The sequence below is a fragment of the Lissotriton helveticus genome, chromosome 1_1 (assembly GCF_964261635.1).
Source record: "Lissotriton helveticus chromosome 1_1, aLisHel1.1, whole genome shotgun sequence".
Lineage (NCBI taxonomy): Eukaryota > Metazoa > Chordata > Amphibia > Caudata > Salamandridae > Lissotriton > Lissotriton helveticus.
The window spans coordinates 339,428,564-339,453,841 of record NC_136057.1 but is presented as its reverse complement, the minus strand read 5'-3'; the positions used below and the strand labels follow the sequence as shown (position 1 = coordinate 339,453,841).

The 25,278-nt window shown below is 46.9% G+C and overlaps 1 protein-coding gene and 1 pseudogene across 1 annotated transcript in view; one reads left to right on the top strand and one right to left on the bottom strand.

Moving 5' to 3' along the window:
• Positions 1-25,278, top strand: part of KIAA1549 (KIAA1549 ortholog) — a 938,976-nt gene that overhangs the window by 552,522 nt on the left and 361,176 nt on the right. The window lies entirely within an intron of this gene.
• Positions 7,743-8,272, bottom strand: LOC144823256 (male-enhanced antigen 1 pseudogene; annotated as a pseudogene).

Below are 25,278 nucleotides of genomic sequence, written 5' to 3'. Positions count from 1 at the left end.
CTAGCACAGAGTGAGTGACAAATGGAGTGCACTGAGCGCTGCCAATATTTGACACAGGGTGTGCACTGAACGCTGAGTCTTTAACACACAGCGAGCACCGAGCGCTGCGGGTTTGATACGGGGAGCTCTGGGCGCTGCGGGTTCAACTCAGGAGGTGCACTGAACGCGAGAGTTTAACACCCCTGCGCGGGCATGGTTAACACACGGTTGCACTGAGCGTATCCTATGTTAACAAGCATTGAAAATGCAATAGGTCTCGCCTTTTATTAAGTTAAAGCCATTTGCTTTGCTAATGGTATTGTATAGCAAGGCAAATGGCTTTAACTTAATGAAAGGCGATACCTATTGCATTTTTAATGCTTGTTTTAGGACTTGTGCCCTGCTAAGGATAACAGAGAGCACCGGAACAACCAGCCATCCGCCACAGCACCTGCGTCCCGGAAGAATGCACGGCAGGAACCCTTTCTACATGAATTGTCTTTACATCAAAGAACAGCAAATATAACAGGCTCTGGCTACAAAAAGAGCTTATACACTTTTCTGGCAGAGCCTCTTGGATCCGGTGATGAACACTTAAAAATCACAGTTTAATAGCATCCTTAATAATGATTGTTTAAATCCAGACTCTACCACTTCTGCCTGCAATGAGACAGTCCTATAGAGACTGCAGCACGGCAATAATAGGGTGAAAAAAACCATAATGATCATGTAGGGTTTCGTACCAAGCAGTGCTCACACTTCTCGTGCATTTCTGGCACTTCGCTGGTGGTGACCCTCCAGCCCTTTGAAAAACTCGACAGTCTTGAAAATACTGGAACCTCCTAACAAACACAGACAACCTCCACTGCGCCGGCCTATAGGTGCACTATTGGGGTGTGCTCTCTTGTGTCTGTCTCCTAAGTGGCACGAGTTAGCGAATACTCACACCGCGTGGAGCATGTTTACATGTTTTTATTATTATTGCGTTAGCTCCCCAGCTGTCATTAATAGCCGTATTCAAATTGCTCCAGCAGGCAAGGACCCGATGGGAGCGGTGCCAGCGAAGAGAGTTTAAGAGCATCCCGGACCATCGCCACAGGCTGGTTGGAATTCAATGAGGCCCTTCGGGTGGCTAATTAGATTTTCCTTAAAACAAGGCGGATCAGCAGGTTTATGTTTCAGCTTCAAAATAATTGGAGTGACATGCAGGCAACAGTTTAAAACCCACGTCAGTGGTTTACAGCGACTGCTTCCGGGATGTATCTAACCTGTGTTACAGGTGAGGTATTCATAGGGCAGACGCAGCCTCTCATCCTTCGCAAGCCAGTAACACCAGTGCAAGTATCTGTAAGTATTATGGTAAGTTATGTATGCATGTTATATTACAAAGGATTTATAGAGCATACACCCGAAGGTTTCTTTGCGCCGGTGCCCATTGTAAGGTATGGTAATTAATGCTGCAATGGGTGTAACAGAGGGCTTGGCACTTAGGGAGTTGAGAAAAAATTCAAACTCGGTACATTAAGTTAGGTGCCGTGCCTGCCCACTCGGGTCGCCAGCGTCAGGTGCATTGAGCCACCGATCTACCTTGCAGCACACACCGCTTACGCGTTTATGGTGGGGTTGGTGTGAGAAGTAACTTACCCGGTGAAGGGACGGCCATTTGCCCCCTCATTCTGCCTCGTCCCGGCCTCGACTGCAAATCAATGTCAGTGTGGGTGGGGATTTTGGGAAGTCCTGGGGGGCAGCTCCGCTCGCACAGGCAGCAGTAGTCACCTTTCCCTGACCCTCGTTTCTGCCCGTGGTCCCCCTCAACAACATCCGAAAAACAGAGCTGAAAAGTGAGAGTCCGGCGGGGGCTGCTGGTAACTTTGGCAAACTTCAAGATCGCGTGATGAGACCACCTTTCAATTTTGCCACTTTACTTTGAAAAAAGTTACATATATATCAAAGCATATAAAACCGCTTTAATATGAATTCGCAAATATAAATATATCATGTACTCACGCCTACAAAAGCCGCGCCCCCTCTGTTAACAAGCGTTCGCCAGACCGATGCATCAATTCATCAATGCAAAGCTTTTACTACTGGGATGGGCGCTCTAAGGAAATAGTGAAGTGTAACCTACGCTTCCATTACGAACAGCCATTTGAATCCAAAAACATGTGCACGTGTTTGCAAAATGTAAATAGCTGTAGCTTTTTATAATGATCCCAGAGTGCTACTTGATAAAATGCAAATACACGAAGAAGAATGAAAACAAGGGAGCCCCGTCTACACTTGCCTCCTTGCCGCTGTGAGGCCCGAAGGTACGCCGGAAGCATAGCAGTCTGCGGGTGCTCCCCGCACGCCACATACGCCTGAAGCGTACCCCTTCGCACCAACCTGCAGCGTCCTGGAAAGTACGGCGCTCACGCCGCCCACTTCCTTTGGGCGGGACTTCCGTCTTCGGGAGTCCCGCGCACGCGCCCACGGAGTGCCCTGAGAGCGGGGCTCCCATGCCCGAGGGAGAGCCCCGGCTACAGACGTCCCGAATGGCGGTAAGTGGGGCTTAGTTGTAGGGGGGAGGGGGGTGCTCTTGTGTGTGTGTATATGTGCGATGGCGGCGGGAGGGGGGGTCTCTGTATGTGTGCGTGCGTGTGTGTGTGTAGGTGCGCTGGTGTGTGTGTGGGGGGTCTCTGTGTGTGTGTGTGTGTGTGTGTAGGTGCGCTAGTGTGTGTGTAGGTGGTGCGGCGGCGAGGGGGGGGTGCGTGTGTGTATGCAGTGTGTGTTTGCCTGTGTATGCGTGTGGCTGTGTATGTGCGCATGCGTGAGTGTAACTGTGTGAGTGCAGGAGAGGGGCCCGGCGCCGTGCGCGCCCACAATGTACAATCTCCGGCAGGAGAAGCGCGTGTCAGTCTGCTGTCCACATTCCCCCAAAAGTGATTACATAAGTTGTCTCGCCCTAGACAGCAAAAGCTTCGCTTTTGCTTTCGTCTAGGCGAGACCTAAAAATGCGGGCGCGCACTGCGTGGTTAACACAGGTCTTGCACCAGCGCTGCGTGTTTGACACAAGGGTTGCTTTGGGCGCTATGTGAAAGGGAAAGCCAGATTCAGAGAGATCTGGGAGAGAAGTGGGCAGAAGGTGAGGCGGAGAGAGGAGCCAGGAGAGCGCTTATGACGGGGAGAAGAGAAAACAGAGGCGGAAACAAGACAACTCGGGAAATATCAGCCGTACAATATTTTAACTTTCTAACTATAGCTTATCATTTGCACTTGTTTATAAATGCGTACATTAATTCGCACGGATGTAGCACAAAAATCGAATTTGATCCAGTAGTGGACAACACAAGTTAAGTAACTTCAAAAACATATTCTGTTTACATTATTTTCTGGGTAAATCCTGCATAAAGATCTTTGACGTTTACACATTTTCCTCGCAACCTAACCCCATCGTATCATAGATCTTAATGTACTTTCTTATATGCATTACTGTTTTGGTCCAGTATTTAGCTCGTACCTAGCTATCCGAGCAGTCCCTTGGGTATCTTTTTTTTTTTTTTGCAGAGTTTTATATAGCGCGAACTAGAACCGAACCAAATCAGTTATCAGAGCGCTTTACATAGCACCAGTTACGTTACATTTTTTTAGGCACGGGGAGATTAAGTGATTTGGCCAGAATCACAGGGTTTTTTTTTTTTTGGCGTCGTTACCGAGACTCGAACCCAGATCCCCAGGTCCGAGGTCGAGCGCCTTAGCCGTTAGGCCAACCCCTCTCGTTTGGATAAGTACATTTGGTCGAAAAAGTCACATCATAACAGAGTGAAAGAGTTGTGAACTGATCAAATATACTGAAGGGGCACTGATACAACTAAGTACTATGTCGCCAATTAATATTGAAAAACAATTCTTTAAGATGAACTCATTTTTCTAACATTGTTTTAAAAAACTAAGTACATAGCTTTCTGACCTGAACACTTTGTAGTTCCAAGTGTTATCTGCACACACTTTTTTACTTTATTTGTATGTTTTATTATATAGCATGTCAGGTAGGAGGTTCACATATGTACAGAACTAAATACAAGGAGGCCTGATAACATTTATGGCTGGGAATCAGCTGTGCCACAATCACACTCTGACCCCCCTGGTCCAATGCCTGTTTTAAGGGGCTCCTTCTGCAGGTTGATAAACTCTACCAGCGTCCTCGAGAGGTTTTAACTCTTTGCCCAAACAAGACTACACACAAATGGCGCTGCCAATCGAATGTCCCGAATCCATCCACACCTGTATTCATCTGATAACCTTGGAGCATCATTGGAAGCGCTCTGCTTCCATCATCTGGCCAAATGGTACCATGAACTCAGGCAAATGGACAAGAGACCCACTTCCTTTCCAAAGGGCAGCAGAGCCTGCCCCGGCAGCCGGGCCACTTTTACTAGGTGTGCTGGGAATGTGGATTACAAGACAGCAAAACAAGAAGTTCACAAGAATGAACAGTTTACACCAGAGGCGCTACGCCCACCACTGGTGCCGCTGTTGGGATTGTACATATGCACACGAGCTGTCACGAGCGTTCAAGTGTTCCTGGTTGCTCGTGACGAGCTCGTGTTATGATGACGTTGTATTGTTATTTGAACTTGTAGTAGATTGCCGGTTATGCCCGTGATCTGTGATCCGGCACTACCGACTTGAGACTGGAAGCGAGAGCAATGGAATAAATATCCAGATGCAGCAATTATCTTCTGTGTGATTATTTGGACTTCCCTACACTGGCGACGAGCGGGATCGGATTTTCGTTACCTGCATCTAAGGATTTAAGGAATTACTATCCTGTTTTATGAATTTCTTCTGCACTTCAACATAAAATCGACCAGCGCCATCAAAAATTCATTTCACAGCGTTGGATTACAACGTACAGCGTTGGAGGGAAGACTACGATCAACAGAAGAGCTGTGAATTAAATTACTTACTATTTGGTTTGTGGCGTCTTTTAAAAATCGCCGACTCCAACTCTCGAGCTTTCATTACCGATATATGCGTGCAAAGACTCGCGCATGGGTAATTGAGTCAGCACTGACTAACGCGACGTCTGATGTCATCGCGTGACCTTGGAAGCAATAAAGACGAGTTTCCTGGAAACTGTTCTTCCGGTACTACGGATCTAGTCAAGACGCTTTCTGAGTCTTAAAACAACAGTGCGCAACAATAAACTGAAAGATCATTTATTGAACTTTACACCTTCAGGAGACATCGCGTTGAAGATTTCATTCATAAGAAGGTTTTCAGTAACACGCACACTGTGTGTCCCATAATTTAATATAAACATAATTTAGCATAACTTTAATGCTGAATTTTTTTTTTTTCTTTCCATTATTATCCTGCATTTTAACTTACACTTAGTGTGCTTAATAGAGTGTGCTTAATAGAGAATTAACATGTCAGGTATTGTACCACCACCTTCATTTTTGTCATCACCTGGTGAACCACCCATGGCTTGGGAGATTTGGGAACCTGTTTTTTTGGCTTATGTTGATGTATTGGAAGAAGGGGAGTGTGAACCGGAAAGGAAGCTATCGCTCCTAAAACATTGCTTGGGTGGTATAGCCTTGAAAGAATTCAAAACATTGCCAGCCTTAGTAAACCCAGGGAACATTAATGTATATGAATATGCTTCTTTACAGTTAAGTTTAAGATATGGAAAAAAAAAAGAATGTGGTCATGGAGCGGTTTATATTTTATTCTCGGAAGCAGCAAAATGATGAACCTGTAGAGGATTTTGTATCAGCTTTGAGATCATTGGCTGTCACGTGTGATTTTGAACACATATCATATGAACAAGTGTTAAGAGACCAGATTTTAATGAGAACTAACAACAAAAAAGTGCAGGAACGTCTTTGGACAACATCTGATATATCACTTAATAATGCTATAGAGATCGCGAAATCTATAGAACATTCAGAGAAGTTTGTCAAAGAGATTAGAGGCAATGATAAAAGTGATGTTTTTAGCATAACTAAAGATGTGGACAAAAAAAAATTAGTTCATCACAAAGTCATTAAATCGTGCAGGTAAACGATGACAACGTGTTGCCCTAGTATTGCTAGCGTAATTTTCTTCATGGAAACGTTCCACATTGTCATTTTGTTTTCCAACATCAAAAAAAACATTGCTATCAACATCATCCACCAATTGTCTGGGTCCTTTAAACAATGAAACTCTGCTCAAATTCCTCACAGAACCACCATCAACCCTGACCGCGTTTCTAAAAACTTCAATAACTTCCCTAGGACTTGACCAAACAGGTAAACCTTTACTCACACCCTCTTTCCTTTTTATACGGACACAATCACCCACTTTAATGGAACGACAAGACTTAGAACCAATTCTTTTGACCATATCATGCTTCATTTTATCTTTATATGATTGAACCCTGTTTTGAACGGCTTCAAAATCTACTTTCAAACAATTTTCAGTACCAGCTAAATTTCCTTTTACCCACCAAGGAACTAATTTAGTACTGGGCTTCCGTCCTCTTAAAAGCTCAAAAGGTGTGACTAAAGTCACAGAATTAGGTGATGTCCTATAAGCCAACAACATGGATTGCAATGCATTTCTCCAATTCAAATTGCTCTTGATTGAGAGTTGTATAGCTTCTTTGATCACACGGTTGAACCTTTCAACCTGGCCATTGGCTTCAGGATGGAAAACTGCTATTTTTGTATGAACAATAACGCACTTAACAAAAAACTGTTCTATTTCTTTGCTCACAAACTGCGGACCATTATCAGTCACAATCTCCTGAGGAATACCCTCCCTGCAAAAAATCTCATCTAGAAATTCTATTACTTGACACGAAGTGACTTCCTTCACCATCTTGACCTCCGGCCATTTAGAAAAATAATCTATAAGTACAATGCCAAAAGCCTCCTGTCTTGGTAAACAACTAAAAGGTCCGATGATATCTATCCCCAGTTTACGCCAGGGACCAGAAGGTAAATCAATTGGACATGGTTCTGGACGTAAAGTAACAGCTGTCTTGTCACTATTTGAGCAATAAGAACAAGAACGTACAAAATGGTCCACACAAGAATCAATACCTGGCCACCAAAAAGACTCCTTCAAACGTCTTCTGGTGAAAGATATCCCCAAATGTCCTTCATGAGCAATCTTTCTTCAACAGGCACCTGAATGGGTCAACCTTTACAGAAAAATTTGGGATAAACTTGGCATAAAATTCTATAAGACCTAAAAATGCTACAAGTTGTTCTTTTGAAGTGGGTACAGGAGCATTTATGATGCTCTTAATATGATTTTTCTTAGGTTTGATTCCCATTCCACTTATAGTATGTCCAAGATATTCCACCTCTTTTTGTTTAAATTTGCATTTGTCAAGACGTAGTGTAAGACCTTTGTCCGCTAAGGCAGCAATCACACACTTTAAATTATTGTCATGTTCAGTGTCATCTTTCCCATACACTAAGATGTCGTCCTGAAATGCTATGGCCCCACTTAAACCCTCCAAAGTATCCCTCATTAATCTTTGGAATACTGAGGCCGCACTCGCTAAACCAAAAGGCATGCGACAGAACCTGTATAACCCTTCAGGTGTGATAAATGCGGTTATGTTTTTGGATTCTTCAGCAAGTACAATCTACTACAAGTTCAAATAACAATACAACGTCATCATAACACGAGCTCGTCACGAGCAACCAGGAACACTTGAACGCTCGTGACAGCTCGTGTGCATATGTACAATCCCAACAGCCGCAAGGAGTCCATGGCTGTCAGGCTGTTCCTTTCCACCCTGCACCAGGGGCGGCAGCATTCTCTCGGGACTGCAGCGTTAGCTGCACCATGTCCTTCTACTGCTCGTCCGAGATCTGCATGGCCCACGGTGGGACCCTCAGAGATGGCAGCTGGATTCCTGCCATGGTCTTCTTAACCAGCTCCACGTGCGCTGTAATCGCTCGTGAATGTTGCACGTCGCCTCATCCTGGGGTCCCAGCCCCTCGTCCGCCTGCTCCAGGTGGCTGTAATCCCCCCCTCCTTCCTGGACCGGATGGCTGTGTTGCCCAAACGCACCAGACTCAGGGTCCTGGTTCAAAGGCTGGTAGAAGTAACCGCCTCCGTTCACATTATCCTCCTCTTCCTCGTTCTGCTGCTCCTCTTCCTCCTCCTCGGGGTCGTCTCCGCTCCAGTCACCCATGTTGTCTTGGAGACCCTCGGGTGGACGCTGCTCCCCTAGGTCCTCGTTTGAGTTTGGGAAGATGGGTTCAGGGCCCATGGTCTCCCCCCGCGAAACCACAACGTCCATGCACAGGATGCAGGAGGCCCGGCTCCGCCGCTCACTTCCGGGTCCTCCGCTGACCCCGCCCAGCCTCGTCCGGTATCTTGAAATATGAAGGCCACAATCTTCAGATTTCACCTTCTGGCAATGATCCTTGGGATAAAACTAGGTGTTTGCAGCCAATGACTGACCAGCTATGAACGTGTATGCTGGAATCTTGGAACCGGAATATGTCAATGAGTTTATTTAGTCTTTCAAACCATTTCTAAAATGATTGAACTCCTTGCAAAATTCTAGCGAAGGGCTTGTGACCTAACACCGCTCACAATATGATCATGCAAACGCCCCCCTCCCCTCCCCTTCCCCCCCACACACACACCAAGCACTGTGCCCAGCTGAATACACTGCACATAAACACACTGGCGCGCACAGTGGCGTACACCTATCAATTCATCCTCACAGATTGGAGCAGATTCAATGACTGAAAAGCCAGGAGGTCATGAGACAAGTGCTGCAAGGCAGGCTGCTGCGTGGCAGGTGATTGACAAATCCCCAGTCTAATCAGCCTTTAGAGGCTCCAGGCCTACCTTCAACTTGTTTTACCTGTAGGCCTGTGCGCCTCTGCACACATGCACACGGCAGATACACCAGACGCACATATTCCACAGCCACGCTCACACATGCGCACTCAACACATATACCTGCACGCACATAAACACATATACATCTGCGCAATATAACCATATACCTGGTGGCTCCGTTATATAGTCTAATGTTACCATCAAGGGACTTTGGTGCAGAGGCGCAACTAGAGTCAAATTTAGGGGCGGGGGGGGGGCTAAGAAAAAATTTCGGGGGTGGGGGGGCTGAATCTTTAAGCAATAGGCATAGTGGAGCTGCAGCCCTTTGAGTCCAATGAGTGTTGTGCGCCTGCTTTGGTGACATAAACCACGTTGCAAGAGGCCTAGTGGGTTGTAAATGTCACCAGAACCCGAGATGGCACATAGAACCATATTAGAAATAGTGCTCACTACGTATTTTTTATATTATATGTTTATTGTGGAGAAGTTAGCTTGAAATAGCTGTTTTTTTCAAAGTGCAGCTAAAAATGAACTCTGACTGGAAATAGAAGGTTTAGGTTTTGTTTACCTTTCTTGAATAAAGTGTTAATTAATTAATGGGCAGTGGTATGGTCAGTGGATTAACGAGATTCTGTGGCTGCAATGTTTACTGCATAATTTCATTGTGCCAAAAATGTTGTTTCTTTCTCAAATATATCTGAGGAAGTATGCTGTAAGAGAATATGCATTTTTATTTTTTGTTTCATAATTTGCACTTACTTTTGTCCTCCATGTCATATAATCCTAGTAAGGCTGACAATGTTAAAGCTCGGCATACTGATTTGGGGAATGACTTAAGGAAATCCATATTTTACAGGCAAACGTGAACTATTTCCCATATTTCATGATTCCTTGTGAAATATAGCTCTGCTTTTTGTGCAATTAGAGCACCAAAAGATGCTCTCTCTGTCTCACTCGCTCTCAATAAATATATATACATGTATATATTTTCAAGTGTGGAGCCCTTATCGAGGTGCTTTCATGTAGAATGCTTTAAGTTTTATGAGGACACGGTTCTGGTGCTCAGTGAAACGTGTATGTTGAGATCAGATTTTGCTTATATTAAAAATCTGGCCACATGGTTTTAGACACTAGGGCCCAACTATACGTGAGTTCATCCTTAACCTTGATGCATCGAGCATTCATGGAGTGCTTTTCTGCTCATTAAATATGCATAAAATGAAATTGTTTTCAGTCATGAATACCTGCCTCTTAAAATGCACCTATTCATCTTAATTTAACATTGATGTATTGATGTGATTCTTTTTCATTCACAGTAAGAGAGCTTTGTGTGAGCTGCGTAGAAAGTGACTGCAAAAAGCATGAACATTTCTGAGTGTAAACGTTTTAAGCAGATAGGTGTTGAGAGCTCACTTTTATACATCCCTATTCTTTGTTAAATTGTGTTGACGTAATGCTTGTGATCACATACTTATTGTACGTTTTGTGCCTCACGCATTAGTCCTAGTTTACTAGATACGGTGCCAGGGCCACATTCCCTAGCCTATCGCGCATGCGTGGTGCTGGAGAGGTTGCTATTAGCGCTCGATGACCGAGTGGCAGAGATCGAGAGGCCCATTTGCACGGTAGCAGCGGGTTGCTTTGGCACGTCATTGACTCTGGGCAAAGCTGCCCAGCGTGAGCTGGCATGCAGGCCTGTGTATTTTCACGCGATAACTGGGCCAACGTGCCTTGGGGATGGGCAGACGTGAGCCTGAAAAAACAATTGATATCAGTCGGTTCTTTATTAATGATGAGTTAGAAAAGTGCAAAGATGAACAGCAGCATTCACATTTAAAATGCACCCCAAGAATAAATAACCACGATAAAAATGTATAAAAAACAGTCCGTTTTAAAAAGGATTAAAAGAAAACATTCCATCTGTACTAACTTCTAAACCAATTAAAACAACTTGTAAAACATTTGAACTTAATACAATGGAGCTCCCAGCAGTAAATCAATGGTAAACTTAACACTCTACAAACAAGCGACGGGAGGAACAAGCTCTCGGCTTGCATGGTGGGGGCAGGGGAGGGAATTGCGTGGCAGGGGGGGTTCCTTTGAAGTCTGCTGCCAAGGCTGTGGGTGTGCGATGTGCGAAGCTCTCGGCATTGCTGTGGCAGGGGTGGGGGAGTGCATTCCTTTCAAGTCTGATGCGGGGGCGGGGAGCGGCAGCCTTTGAAGTCTGATGCTGAGGCACAGACAAATGGTGGTGTGTGATGTGACTGGCGATGATGTGCACGCGCCTAGCTCACATGAACAGTACGCAATCCGCAGCTAGTTTGACTTTTCGGACCGCTTACTAGAATATCGCCCATCAATCCCTGACGGGATAGAATAGGCGAGACCTAAAAAAGTAGTGCCTGAATATTAAAAAGTTGATGGACACAAGTAATGAGGCATGCTCCAGGAACAAACACAGGCGGAAGAAGACAAGCCCAGGCAACTTAACAAATGAAAAGCAAGCAAATGGTAAGCAATGAGCAGGCTCTAAGCCCACTATAAGCTGACATTAGGTATTTTTTGCAAACCGACGACTCAAGCTGTCTAGTTCGCAAGATGTAAAAAGAGTACTCCTGACCCTGAAAACTTTACAGAGTATAATTCAGGAAGTTCAAATAATGAAAGATAAACATAACAGCCATGTTTATCTAAGCAGGTGGGAAGATACAATACCTTACTCACCTTCAGGATTTGCACATCATTTTGGGCATTCCTTCATAAGAAAAACAGTATCCAATACGAAAGGAAACTGTGCATACAGACGCTCTACGCAGACAAACAGTGGGAGCTAAAGCAAAAAGAACACAACTATTCATTCCGTGGAGTAAACATACATGAATTTGCGTAAAAAGAAATGCGAAAAAAACCACCTGTGTCCCACACCGTAAATACAAGTGAATGTCAGACTGGTCCTGCGGCCTCAGCCAGCACTAGAAACCCGTATAGCTTTTGTGACATTGTGTCTATCTAAAGAAAGGTGTATATATCGAAAAGCATATGGTGTCAAGGGACAGATCCCCCACACCCTAAAATTAGGGCAGTGCACGGAAGCTACTCCCAGGAGCTTGTTGATTAGTGCTTACCAGGTGACTAGTGTTATCCTTATTACCACTCTCCTATTCAGGCTTGTAGAACCCATATAGTGAAAGCATACCTATCTATACAAGATGAGTGTAATGGACTAATCCAAACTAAAGTCCTATATTACTCTTCTGCGCATATAAATGTAATAAGGTCCTCGGACTGCTACAGTTAATTCTTTACTCTCAATAAAGAAATTAAAAAATGAGTCCACGTGGTATTTCCAAAATTCTTTAATATATGTCCCCCGAGCTCATGATTAAAACAGAATACCATGTTTAGACCACGGTGTTAGGAGTGGCCGACACGTATTATTGCCATTGTGAACTGCCAGGCAGTGTCATTAGGCTGAACGGACCCATGTGTTACCCAACTGTGCACCGTACCTACAGCAAGAGAAAGGGGGCTAGGGGAGGAGTAACAAGAACAAAATGAGAAAACATGTAAAAATGTACTCACATAGTAAAAAAAAAAGCATAAATACTTGGACATATTTACTACGAAGCCACCAAGTGTAAACCTACTAGTGGGCAATGAAGTTTTTGAGGAAATTGAAAAACTGAGCTGCCTGAAATTAAAACAGAGTGATAATGAATACTGTTTATGCACAAGCTGTTTGTGATTGATCATTTCCATACCATACCTGGAAACCCAAAATGCTCCATTTACACCAACATACATTAATAGTATGGATTCGGAGAAGTACAGCTCGGGCATGTACCTGTGCACATGTACCGAATTTACAAAAAGATCATAATTAGGCCGCACCCTCCCCGGGTTTACATTCACACATATTCTACCGAACAATTATCACGAGACACACAAGTCTGTAATAGTCCCATACATTAAAATTCACCATCCTGCGGTTCCGACAAATAAGCAATACTAGGGATAAATGCCACACTACAAACACAAAACCGATAGTAGAGCTCACGGCTCAACTTTGGTGCCAGTGGTCATTGTTCAAAAGACTCCGCTGATGCTCCATTGGGAATTCAAATCCGCTCCCCGGAACCATGCGGCAAAGCGGTCATACACTAAACCATTACCATTGCGCGGCGCAGTCTTGGACTTATGCTAAAACCAAGTTGGCCGTCCGCTATACAAAGAACAGGAAAAAATAAATTCCATTCATATGGCACGGAATTTGAATAATGCTCAAATATGCACGATTCAGGAGAGGAAATTGGAAGCTTTGAGTAAAGGGTGCCCCTTTTTCCTTTTCTTTCCTCTAAAGCTCCTCTTTCTTTGTGCTTAGGCTCTTGCATCAAACGAAAGCCAAAATACCAAAACATTTCATCTATAAATTAATACCCTTAGTCTCATGCACTGTTGATGAGCTGGTACATGATATTTGCCTATGGTTTTCCAGCGGTTCCACTAATTTCTCCTTCCAACGGGACAGTGATCCTGATTGCACCACAATTGGGTTGTCATCTCCTAAAGTTGTTAAATTGCCTGTTTATGAAGTTTGCCGACAGTGAAGGGAGAAAGTTTTTTTTCATCCAGATCCTCAAAGCCTGCAAATAGAGGCATGGCTCCTGAAGTACTAGACTTAACACCTTAAATTTTCAAGAGAAATGTATGTATCTGGAACTGAAGTACATAATTGTGTTAGCAAAATCATTTGCTCTTACTTAATATCGCTTGTATTTTAGACTGCAGAATCTGCTAAGCTTTTTTAGGAGTGCATTTACTAGCTTATACAACAAGCATTTGCAATGCAATAGGTCTCGCAGCATTAAAGTTTGAGTAATTGGCATTGTATATGACAATGTCTTGCATTAAATTTTTAGCAAAGTCTGTATTGGTGTGTAAAGATGATTTGCAAGATGATAGCGATGGAGTGGGGGATGGATGGACGGAGTGGAGGGGATGGATGGATGGATGGAGTGGGGGGATGGATGGATGGGGGATGGATGGAGTGGGGGGATGGAGTGGGGGGACGAAATTCATGTGTGCATTAAAAAGAGGAATCTAAGGATAGAAATAAACGGGGCACCCTCCACTAGTGTATATAAATATTAGCCCAATTTATGCACCGCTCATTTCATTGTAGTGGGTGGTGCCCTACCTTCTGTACTCAAGCGAATGGGGCAGCCTTATCCCATCTTAGGTAGTGAGATCCAGCAAACTGACTGATGCAACAGTTGACAAACTAGGAGACAGCAACTTACTGTATTTCTAGGCCTTATTTGTACATACTTTAAACAGAAACTGCACACAGAACAAGGTTGTAAGCAAGACCTGGGATCGCTTGGCACTGGAGCAAAGCTTGGCACTGCACTGGTGGAGACTTACTGAGGCTTAGTAACGCACAGCCCATAGAGGGGGGGGGGCCTAGGGCTTGTCATAGCGCACATTGAAAGGAGCCAAGTGCGGCTGGCCACATCGCCTGCAGAGCAACACAGAGGGGTCAGCAAAGTAGTGTTCGCCAACCAGTAGGATGTCATTTTGTTTCGAAAAGGTCACCACGGGTACAGAGCAGTGCTAGGAGTAGCAATACTACTCTTCGCACAGCTTGTCACGAAAAGAGGCTAGAGGCCTGCCACACCCCTCCTCCGAGGGGAGGCCCGGTTTTTACAAAGGAACAGCTCAAGTAAAGGATAGACTGGAGATGAGACTTGGTGCAGCCCTGCTAAGATGGAGGCTGGCCTGGGCTTTGGCAGCGCACACGTTCACAGTATTATTTACACCAGCAGAGTAATAACGCCTAACTACAAGGCGCAGGCATGCTTCTCAACACCTCGCTCCCACATCTGCAAGTCAGATCGAGCGTTTACGTGCTCCAGAGGCTGTGGGTATGTGGTTTCCCCCGCGGGGAAGTCGGGCACAGACGGAGCTGCTCATTGCTGTTTATAGGGACACCCGAATGATAGGCCATGGAAAGGAGGTGGCAGAGTACATGGATGGCAGAGAAAGACAATGTGCTAAGTGCAGGTACATTGTGGGACGCACCAGGGACGTGGGTATATTCAGGTACATTGAGTATAGACAGACAGACAGAAGGCGGAGGCGAAAGGAAGTTGGGCAGACGCAGGGAGGAAAAGAAAAGCAAACAGGTGGTAGAGAAATATACACAGTGACATGCAGGCACTCGGAGGGCACACATAGACACTGAAGCCAATGCAGGTAACACAGCGGCGAGCAGATAGACACACTGAAAACCGAGGCTGGCATACACTACATATACGTTAAACAACATGCAAATCCGGGAGAGACACGGGGGTAACTGCAGTCAGAGATGGTATGTGTATATGTAAAGCGCACTATCCCCGGAAGGGAATCCTGGAGCTGGATAGAAGACCAACAGGAGGCAGAGCAAGGCACTAACTAGGGTGCACGTGAGACAAACCATGGGCAGCAGCAGACACTACTACGGCACGAGAACAGTGACGCAGACACATACGTTGGTAAATGACAGGCCACGCGCAGAAGTGGTGGATACCAGATCTTCAGACAGAGATGGAAGAAGGGTTAGAGACAGGCAATGTGGCCAGTCAGAGCACAAAGGGATGTGACAGTCACTGGAGATATGTGAGGATACCCTCTTACGCTTTCCTCCACATCATGCAGAGCTTCACTCTCAGTTCCACTGCCCATCTTCTTCCTCACATATCCCGAGTTAGCTTCCTTTATTTACCACACACAGCACCAGCTCGCCCCTCCTTATCTTCCTCACACTGAGCCTTCCTCCTCTTCCCGATAGACACTCTAACTCTTCCCTCCTTCGTCGCAGACTAGGACTCCCTCCTTCATACTCCTTCCTCCTTTGTTTCACTCGCACCTTTGCCCCCCACACGGCCCCTACCTCTCCTCCCTCCAGATCCTCCTCCTACCTCCGTGTTGTACTCCAACAGGGCCTTCTGCCCCAGCTCCTGGTCACCCGACTCCAGCTGGTCCAGGATGAGTCCCAGGTCCATCCTGGGGTGAGGGTCAGGGGTCCTCGGGTGAACGGTGTGCCCGGTGGCGACGGAGGGCAGGGAGCACGGGGCTGTTCAGAGGCTGTGCCCGAGCTCAGCTACTGCAACCGCCCTGTTCAGAGCTCATTCACTTACAGCGCGTGACGTCAGAGGGGGAGGAGGAGGGGCGAGGAAGGGGAAGTGAGAGAGGCGGGAACGGGGCGGTGCGAGATTAGCAAGGCTCACAGAGAGCAGAGAGGGGGACGACCTGCGGTTGGCGGAGCAGGAGTTTATTATATAGTATTCTACAACAGAGGGAGGAGGAAGACTGACAATCAACCGGTTGCAATGTGCTTAATCGCGTGAGAATTCAGATACATATTTCTTGATAGGCAGGAGCCTCCGAAGTTCCGGTATACTCCCCGCATCTGTAGCAGGTTAGCGGCCGGTGACGTAGCTCGTCCGGAGCGCGGCACCTTGGAGGCAGAGGGAGCCCAGAAGAAAGCAGAGATTCAGGGAATGATGAGGGTACCGGGAGAGAGCAGGCAAGGCGTAATGGTGCGAGGAAGGTTCTCCAACTCATAGAACAGCAGCGCGGCGAGAAAAGAGCACGGTGAGTGGGTGGGGGTGGGGGGTGTCGGGCGTGTGTATATGTGTGGCTGCGTGCGTGATCGTGATCCATGGTGACTGAAGAGCCTGCCGGAATCGGAGCGCGTGTTCACGCGCGCGACCTGATCCGATTCCGGCAGGCTGCGTGCGATTACCGCCAGAACCCCATTCGGCCCGCCATCGAGCAGGACCTGCTACACAATCCAATTTTGGAAGCCCGGCAGCACCGCGTTCCAGATCTAGCCATCCGAGTTATCAATTTCAAGTTAACTCCCCGTGCTGACCGACCCTAAATGCCGTGCGAAACTCCCGCGGCCCTTTACGATTAATCCCAATCTACCCACTGCTGTAATACGGTCGAGGTATTCAACTCTACCAGGGATGACCTAGTCGACCGAGTGGTTATGTAACATGCGCAAATTAATTTTAAGACAAACATGACTTAAATAGCTTTGTCCTGAAGATGATGCATGTACCTTTGAATTGCATCGAAACGTCGTCGACTTTAAAGCACTATATGTTGTTATGAATTCACAGTAATGTCGCCAACAATGGGTTGCTAGAAATGAATCTGAGTCTGTATTACTGAGTAATAGTGCAGACCGCCTTGTGCGCTTTCCACATGAATTCTTGTCACTTGTTTTGTCTTGCTGTCTGTGGGTCACAGGTCGTGCCCACTTTTTGTATTAATGTGAAAAAATGAACTATTACAAAAAAATCTAATTAATAAATTCCTGTCCGGCTGGACAGAGGCTATATACTATTCAGTATATCTCTATTCTTTCCAATGATCCTAAATAACTAGGGTCCCCTGTCTTGTACAACAGTGTGCGCGTGCCAGTCTCTTGTCTCCAAGTCTTGTTAGTCCTTGAAAGCTGAAACGATCACAATAGACTCGCTTTGCGACAGCAGGGCTTAGCCCTGCAATCGCAGGCGCGAGACCTAAAAAGTACTATTCAGAGACCGATTTTCACTATACCAGCTTTCAAAAGGTTTTTGGAATGGGCACATTTGTGTATCTTAGTCATGCATTTACAGCACCTACATTGAATTAAATTCATTTTTAACAAAGCTGATGTAACTGTCATTTCAATCAATCAATCAAGACATTTATAGAGCACGCTACTCACCCATGGGGGTCTCAAGGCGCTGGGGTGGTGGGGAGGGGTGGGGGGGGGCGCTGCTGCTACTGCTCGAACAGCCAGGTCTTGAAGTGCCTCCTGAAGGTGATGTGGTCCTGGGTCAGGTAGGAGAACGATCTTCCTCCGGTGGTGGTTCTGCGGATCCGTGGGATGGCGGCGAGGGTGGCTGAGCGGAGCTGGTGGGTTGGAATGTAGAACGTGAGGCGTCTGTTGAGGTATTTTGGTCCGGCATTGTGGAGTGCTTCGTGTGCGTGGGTGAGGAGCCTGAACGTGATTCTTTTATTTGACGGGGAGTCAGTGCAGGTCTCTGAGGTGGGCGGTTATGTGGCTGTGTCGAGGGATGCCCAGGATGAGGTGTGCGGATGTGTTCTGTATGCTCTGGAGTCTGTTCTGAAGTTTTGCTGTGGTTCCTGCGTATAGGGCGTTACCGTAGTCCAACCGGCTGGTGACGAGGGCCTGGGTGACCGTCCTTCTCGTTTCGGTGGGGATCCACGTGAAGATCTTTTGAAGCATGTGCAGGGTGTTGAAGCATGAGGACGAGATGGCGTTGACTTGTTTGGACATGGTGAGTGAGGAGTCCAAGAAGAATCCTAGGTTGGGTGCGTGGTCCGTGGGTGACGGTGGGGAGCCCAGCGCGTTGGGCCGCCAGCAGTCGTTCCAGGCAGATTGTGATGTTCCCAGGATAAGGACCTCCATTTTGTCTGAGTTTAGCTGTAGGCGGCTGTATTTCATTCATTCCGCGACTTCTTGGTGAGGGAGAGGATCAGCTGGGTGTCGTCGGCGTAGGTGATGATATTGAGGTTGTGTTTGCATACGATGGCGGCAAGGGGGCTCATGTAGACATTGTAGAGGGTCGGGCTGAGGGAGGAGCCTTGGGGTATGCCACAGATGATTTTGGTTGCCGCGGACTGGAAGGGAGGGAGGCGGACTTTCTGGGTTCTGTCGGAGAGAAATGTGGTGATCCATTCCAGGGCCTTTCATTGGATCCCTGCGTTGTGGAGGCGGGATCTCAGAGTTCGGTGGGAAGGGTCGAGGGAGCCATTTGCCTCGAGGAAGGTGGTCAGCTGTTTGTTGACGGTCTTCTCGATGACCTTCGGGTCCGCTGTGGGTTTCAGTAGGGCGTTGATCTCGGCATGCTTCCAGCTCTCTGGCGGACAAGAAGGAGTTGTTCATGACGTTCCGGAGGTGGGGTGCGATGACGGCGTCTGCTTTGTTGAATATGTGGTGAGGGCAGTGGGTCTGATGGTGAGCCTGAGTGGATGGTGTTTATGATGTGGGAGGTGTCCTAGATGCTGACGGGCGTCCAGGTGCTGAGGGTGTCGGTGGGGGGCGTTGGCTCGGTGGCTGGTAGCGGGGTCTGGGTTTCGAAGCTGTCGTGTATGTCTGCGATCTTGCAGTGGAAGTAGGTGGCGAGGAAGTCGCAGAGGTCTTGCGAGGGTGGGATGTCGTTGGCGCTGGGGTTGGCGAGTTCTTTCACGATGCTGAAGAGCTCCTTGCTGTTGTGCATGTTGTTGTCTAGGCGTTCTTTGAAAGAGGTCCTTTTGGTGGTGCGGATCAGTTGGTGGTGTCTGCGGGTGCCGTTCTTGAGAGCTGTGAGGTTCTCTGTTGTTTGGTCGTGGCGCCAGGTCTTCTCGAGGCTTCGGCATGATTGATTTGTGTTCTTGAGGTCGTCAGTGAACCAGGTGGCTTTCTTGTTGTTGAGCTTGCCGGAGGTTTTTTTTAGTGGTGCGAGGGCGTCGGCGCAGTCACTGATCCACTGTGTGAGGTTGCGTGCGGCGGCGTTGGCGTCAGTTGTGTCGTTTGGTGGGTTCTTGCTCAGTGTTGTGGTCAGCTGGTCTGTGATGACTTTGCTCCAGCATCTGCGGGGGATCTGTTGTGGGCAGTGGTGGGATGTGGTCTTCTGGAAGGTGAAGTGGACGCAGCTGTGGTCTGTCCAGTGTAGGCCGGTGGTGTGGCTGAAGGAGACGACGTTGCTGGCGGAGAAAATAGGGTCCAGCGCGTGACCGGCGAGGTGGGTGGGGGTGGTCACCAGTTGCTTGAGTCCGAGGTTGGCGAGGTTTTCAAGTAGGGAGGTGGTGTTCTTGTCGTTGTTGGTCTCCAGGTGGAAGTTCAGGTCGCCCAGGAGACTGTAGCCTGCGGAGGTGAGGGCATGCGCACTGATGTAATCGGCAATGCCTTCGCTGAATTGTGTGCGTGGCCCCGGGGGTCTGTAGACCAGGGTTCCTCTGAGGCTGGTCTTGGGGTCGGTGTGGATATGGAAGTGTCGATGTTCGGCGGAGGTGAGTGCGTCCTCGGTGTTGGTCGTGACGCTGATTGAGTTCCTGTGGATGATGGCGATTCCTCCTCCGGTTTGGTTGATGCGGTCCTTCCAGGTGATCTTGTAGACGTGCAGGATGGCTATGGCGATGTCGGGGGCTGAGGAGGCGTTCATCCAGGTTTCCGTGAGGAAGGCGACGTCCGGTGTAGTTGTGTCGAGGAGGTCCCAGAGTTCGATGGCGTGTTTGTGGACGGAGCGGGTGTTGAGAAGGATGCACTTGAGGTGGTTGTTGTTACATAGTCCGGGGGGCGGGGTGGCGGTGCGGAGGCAGGTGAAGTTGCACATTCGGCAGGAGAAGGGTCCGTAGGTGCGCTTTGGGGTGGCTTGGTAGCAGGTGGATGCTCGGCCGGTGTTGAGTGCATGGAGGGTGGCGGTGTCGTAGCTCAGCCTGGTTGTATGGCTCCTGCGGGGGCCAGGGGTTATTGCGCTGGGCGCGGGCCAGGAGCGGACGGGCGCAGACGGGCTTGCCTTAGGCGCGCCCGTGGCGCGGCTGCGCAGCCGCCTGCATTATGAGGGGTCGAGGGAGGGAGGAGCAGCTGGGAGGGGGAAGCGGGAGCGAATTGGGGCTCAGGGGGCGGGGCCACAGGGGAGGCAGCGGCGGGAAACAGACGCGGGATGGGGGCATGCGGAATGAGCGGCACAGACAAGGCAATACAGAAAAATGGGATACAACAGTGGGTAAAAAAACAGCACAGACAAGCCAATACAAGTCGGGAAATAAAAGCAGTGGAAAAGCAAAGAAAGATCGAAATAAAGACAGCAAAAAGAAATACAGAAATTAGGGAGAAGAGGCACAGAGAAACAACAGGTACCAGTGAAGGAGACCCACCACTGGGCCACCAGGGATCGAACCGGCAGGCAGCAGGGCTCAGGGGCATGGCAGGAGCAGGGTGTGCTACCGCGTTGGGGGAGCGACCTGGCCTGAAAACAGCGTCAAGGGCCGCTCCCTCAGTGCACAGCAGCCTGCATTATGAGGGGACGAGGGAGGGCGGAGCAGCTGGGAGTGGGGAGCAGGAGCATATCGACGCTCGGAGGCGGGGCTGCAGGGGAGGCAGCGGCCGGAAACGGACGCGGGGCAGACGCGGGATGGGGGCGAGGGGAATGAGCGGCACGGGGAATGAGCGGCACAGACAAGGCAATACAGAATAATGGGATACAACAGTGGGTAAAAAAACGGCACAGACAAGGCAATACAAGTCGGGAAATAAAAACAGTGGGAAAAGCAAAGAAAGATAGAAATCAAGACAGCAAAAAGAAAGACAGAAATTAGGGAGACGAGGCACAGAGAAACAACAGGTACCTGTGAAGGAGACACACCACTGGGCCTCCAGGGATCGAACCGGCAGGCAGCAGGGCTCAGGGGCACAGCAGGAGCAGGGTGTGCTACTGCGTTGGGGGAGCGACCTGGCCTGAAAACAGGGTCAAGGGCCGCATTTGAACCAATGCATACAATGTTTTGAAATTTGGATGTTGAAAATAGCATTGTTGTTGGTTAATATGGTTTAAGTAGGGTTGTGATCTGCAAGCATTGCCTAAGTACCAAAACTGGTGATGCATAAAGATGAGGTGTGTATTTTGGCCCAAAGTGGCAATCTGGAGGTTCTGCTATGGATTGTATATAGTTTTTGAAGTGATGGTTTTATTGTGAAAGAAGCCCAGATATGTTGCTGAAGTAGGCATTTTGGGGTGCAATTTGGTTTTGTTTAATGCTTTTGTCTTAGTATGTGGTTTTGGTTTGAGCAGGGGTTAAAGGAGAAATTCTTGTTTGCTTATATACGTTTATTGGCTAGCACATACAAGGCAATAGTAAAATAAGCTAATAACAGATGTTCAGGCAAATACAATAACAAAAGAAGGAATTTTGTTTTGGAACATAAATTTTAGTTGTTTTTTCCATTTATTTTTGGATGCAGACACATAGCCATTTTATATTTTTCTTGTTATCTACGGCTGTGTATCAGAATACTGCCGGAAACATATTGAGTACGGACATTGTAGCGCCTTTTTTTTAAACATAAATGTTGAAGTTTGATTGGTAGGCTAGACCCTTGTGGAGCACTAAATGGCACATGAATAGTGTCGGAAAAAGATTACAATTTAACATGGAAGTAACCTAATTGGATTATGACCATTCGAGATTTTTGATCCAATTCTCATTCTATTTTTGAGAGTGCCAGTATCAAAGACTAGTATAGGAATAATAGGAAATGCAAACATGGATGGCATAAAAATGTTTCTATACATAATCAGTCATTGGGAGGGAGACCGTGTCCCAGCCTGAAATCTGAGTAGTGTGGTCCAAGCATGTTATAGTTCTTGATGTGCTCCTTGAGCTGTGAATGTACACTTTTTACTCCAGTATTGGAACTTTCATAGATACACATGTTTGAATCATTCCACGCTGTCATGATGGGAGACCCCGGTATTTAAAATAGTAGTAGTAGTAATAGACTTAAATAGTCCTAATACACTAATAGGTATAGACCATTCAGCACTAATTACCCTCTAGAACACTCCAAAGGAAGTTCAGAACCTCAGATTTTCTACTGCACATTGTGCTAGGTAGTGTCCTCTGAGCTCTGCTCAGTTTCTTCTCATCAAGAAAGAGAATTTGGGATTTTTCAACTGGAAAGTACAATCTGATGTATGTATGTGTATATATATATATCATCTTCCTGCTTTTGTGGGTCTCAGTATATTTGGACTATGTCTGACAAGGCTAAGAAGGCTCTCTTCAGAGAATGTTCCACTTGCCTGAAGAAAAGACTTCATGTGGATGTTCCCCACAAGGATTGCATTTACAGCCAATATCCAGCTCATAAGACATCTGAATGCAAAATCTTCCATGCTTTTTCTAATAAAACCCTTAGAGACAGAGAAGGACGTCTTCTCATCTGGCTTCACAAGTTAAAAACTAGATCAGATCCTGTGTCAGACTCCGAGAGTGACCAGTCTACATCTACAAAAGCCTCTGCAAAAAGGGCAAGAGAGTCATCACAGTCTGATAAGGAAATGATCACAATGCTGTCTGCATTATTTAATGATTTACAGTTTATGCTGCAAGACATCCGACAGCGCTTTCCGCCTTCTGACCCATCTATTATGCCTCCTCGCTAGTGAGAGTTAGAACTCCTGCGGTCCTTTCAGTGCTGTATACTCCTCAATCTGTTCCTCTCCAGGAACCAGTTTCTTCTGACTAGGAAGGGGAACTTCATGATAAAGCTTCTGAATTGGATGGCTATAGGATGTCTTAACCAGTTTCACCTGTTCCTCCTCCTGTAGATTCCCCACCTGAAGATATTGGGGGATTTCACAATCTGTTGGCGCGTGCTGCGAAAAGGTTTACTTCAAAAAGGTTTGCCATTCCAATGCCTACCAAACCGATGGATTGCCTTCTATATGGCTTTAAGGAACCTTTTCGTAAATCAGTGAGGTCTATCCTCATAATTGACTATATTTGGGACGAAGGGGTTAGAATTATGAAGAACCCAGCATCTGTGCCAGCGGTCCTCCCAAGTCTAGCTAGGAAATATAAAACGACTGAAGACGCCCCAGCGTGCCTCACAGGGCACCCAAAACAGGACTCAGTAGTAATGCAGGCTGCTCAGCGCCACTTGAAAAATCCTATACTACCCCTTTCTGCGACTCCGGATAAAGAGGGCAGACATTTAGATTCTATTGGGAAAAGATTTTCATCAATATCCGCTCTCACAGTAGAGGCAGAAAATTCCTTGCCGATTTTAGGGTGCTATGATCACCAAATGTGGTCAGATATTGCTTCCTATATTGATCAATTGCCACAGGATATTAGAGGAGGCTAAAAAGATACTACATGAAGGGAAAAGAACATGAAACAAAATTGTAGACTATGCAATGGATGTTGCTGTAACAGGATTCAGACAATTAGCTGGTTCAGTAGTCCTAAGGAGACAGGGCTGACTGGAAGCCACCTCCTTTTGACCTGACGTCCAGAACAAGATATTGGACTTTCAGTAAGATTGAGAGGCTCTTTTTGGCAGCCATGTAGAGGAAGCCCTTAAAAACATCATGGCAGACACAGACACTGCCAAGTCTTTGGAGACGCTGCATTTCCGGAAAACACCCTTTCGGTGATCAAAGGGTAGAGGTCAACCTTCCTATAGAGGGGGTTATCAGCGGTAGCGTTACCCGGCGTATTCTTCCACGTCCCAGTAATACAGGCCTCAGTTCTAACAAAGACAACCGCCTCAGACATCCTGTGTCAGAGTAAATAGAGGATAGACAGCAAGGATACTACCTGCCGCCAATGATGCATCTCCAGCTCCAAATCTCTGGTCATCAACCCAATTGTTTCAATCTCGTCCTACTCATCTGGTAGGCAACATTTAACACTTCCTTCACCAGTGGCAAGCTATTACTGCAGACCAATGGGTTCTGAGCCTAGTTCAATTTGAACACACTCTAGAATTTACTCAAACTCCATCTACAACTCCCCCTCAAACCGCCCACCACAAACATCCCAAGGCTCTTCAACAGGAGGTGAAGATCACTTCTGTACAAAGGGGCAAAAAAGTACCTTTCTGAAGCAGGGGCACAGGTTTCTACGTCCGTTTCTTCCTAATCAAAAAGAAGCTAAGGCAGTGGAGACCGATTATGGACCTTTGAAATCTCAATCTATATCTGAAAAAACAATCTTTCAGAATGATAACATTACAATAAATACTAAAACTCCTGAGCCAGCATGAGTTCATGACATTAGACCTCCAAGATGCCTATTTCCATGTACCTATTCACCTAAAACACAGAAAGTACCTAAGATTCGTGGTAGCCGGATGACACTACCAGTTCAGGGTGCTCCCATTTGGTCATAATCGGCTCCCAGGATCTTTACAAAGTGCCTCACTTTGATTGCAGCATTTTCAGACAGCCGAAACACCAAGTCTTTCCGTATCTGCACGACTGGCTTATCAAAGCCCTGTCCAAACGAGAAGCGAGGAAGTCCACAGAGGCCTGCACAGAACTGTCCAGAAGCTTGGGTCTGACTATAAACCAGCAAAAATCCAATCCGAATCAATTGCAAAAGATTGTCTTCTTAGGAGCGATATTGGGCACAGTCTGCTTAAAATCATACCCAGCAGTGGAATGTCAGCAACGACTCCTTGTACTGGTAAATTCCATTTAAAAAAGTCACTTTTGTTCCGACTTTTCAAATCACTTTTAAGGTTGATGTTGTCGTGCTGATTGTGTTTTGTCGTCTCAGGATGCGCCCATTTCAGGAAGAACCGGACAGATAGTGGGTACAGTCGATAGGCTTTTCGACGGCATGATCAGAGTAACTCCTCGTATGGTGAAGGCCCTAGAGTGGTGGTTAGACATAGAC